Source organism: Thermobia domestica, chromosome 11 (genome assembly GCF_964235325.1).
Source record: "Thermobia domestica chromosome 11, izTheDome1.hap1.1, whole genome shotgun sequence".
Taxonomy (NCBI): Eukaryota; Metazoa; Arthropoda; class Insecta; order Zygentoma; family Lepismatidae; genus Thermobia; species Thermobia domestica.
The window spans coordinates 155411741-155413658 of record NC_137464.1 but is presented as its reverse complement, the minus strand read 5'-3'; positions in this window follow the sequence as shown (position 1 = coordinate 155413658).

Here is a 1918-nt window from a genome sequence, read left to right as displayed (position 1 = left end):
TACAAAATTTGCCAGTGTCCTTTCTGAGAACATCGTCGAGAAAAAGTCACCTCCAAGAATAAACTACCCCTCGTAAATTTTTCTAAGAGAAATATCTGATACTGCAATATAGGGTTGTTAATTAAATATTGATTAATGAAAAATAAACAAAATTGTTAAAACCATTTTGGAGAAAATAGCTTTTTTCGATTTTCGGCTGTTAGTAAACCACACTTATTTTAGGCGGTAGGAAAAAAATGGGAAAATCTCCTGTAGGAATACTATGTAAACCCTAAGTTTAAAATTTGGTGTAGATACGTTGAACGGTATGGCCTCTAGGCGAGTGCACAGAAAAGTGTATCGAACGGACGGACCGGAAGGACGGGTATCGAAAAATCACATTTCCGGTATGTAGACGCCATGAAGTATGTAAATCCGTTGAAATCTGAATTTGATATACTATTTTCACAATCACCATATTTTCTTCTCTCTTTTGTCGCTCGAAAAAGAAAAGCCTGAGTTTACCACAAAAAGCTAGGGTGTTTACCAAAAAATATTCAATTACAGGGCCACCGCACTAAACCTTTTCAATTCAATTTCTTAACTATGTTAGGCCGCAGTTGTTACTGAAGTGTGTATTTGGATAATACGAAAAAAAAAATATCGTATTATTCAAATACATCGAATGTCAGATTATCGAATAAAAACTTCGATTGAAGAAAATCCACACTACAAAACTAACTCACACTTTGAGCACATTTTCATTAGACATATAATAGAGCAATTAATGCAATAATTGTTTATGAAATATGAAAAAATCAAATGAGTCATTTTCGAGAAAGTCGTTCAAAAAGAACACGTCAGGAGTAACCTACCTCTTGTGAATTGTTTCGAACAATGAGTTAAGATATACTTTTGCTTATTAATGAAATATTTATTTGCGAAATTTGAACAAAATCGCCTGTCGTTCGAGAAAATTGTTGGGAAAAACCTTGACCCCCAAAATAATCTATCCGTCGTAATTGTTTTTCATAGAAATGACTTATACTAAAATATAGGGTTATTAATGAAATATTTATTTATGAATTATCAATAAAATTGTCCACGTAAGTTTTGAGAAAATCGTGAGGGAAAAATAACTCCCCGAATAAACTATCTCTTGAGGATTCTTTCAGGGCAAGCGAGTTATTCCATATTATTAGGTTTTTAATGAAATATTTATTTCTGAGTACGAACAAAATTGCTTGATTCATTTTAGAGAAAACCGTGGAGGAAAAACACCCCCAAGAGTAAATTACCCCTCGTATATTTTTTTCAGGACAAACGAGTTTTGCCATATTGTTCGGTTATTAACGAAATATGTATTTTTGAAATACGAATAAACTCTTTTGAGTCATTTTTGAGAAAATCACCCAGACAATACACTCCACCAAGAATAAACTACCCCTCGCATTTTTTTTAGGACAAACGAGTTATTTATGCCATATTGTTAAGTTATTAATGAAATATTTATTTATGAAATATGAAAGAAAACACTTGAGTCCATTTTGAGAAAATCACTGAGAAAAAACTCACCCCTAAGTATAAACTACCCCTTGTAGATTTTTCTCAGATAAATGCCTTATACCATAAAATAGGGTTGCTAATTAAATATTGATTTATGAAAAAAGAAAGAAAACAAGATCGTTAGAGCCAGTTATTAGAAAATATATTTTTTCTATTTTCATCGTACAGGAAACTACCCTTGTTTTGGGAGTAGGAGGGAAATAAAAGAAACTATAGGAAATACTATAAAAATCTTAAACTAAAATTTGGTGCAGATAAGTTGAACGGTTGGCCTCTAGGCGAGTGCACACTAAAGTGTAGCGAACGGAAGGGACGAACAGATGGACATGTATCAAAAAATAACTTTTTCGGTATTAGGGGCTATAATACGTGT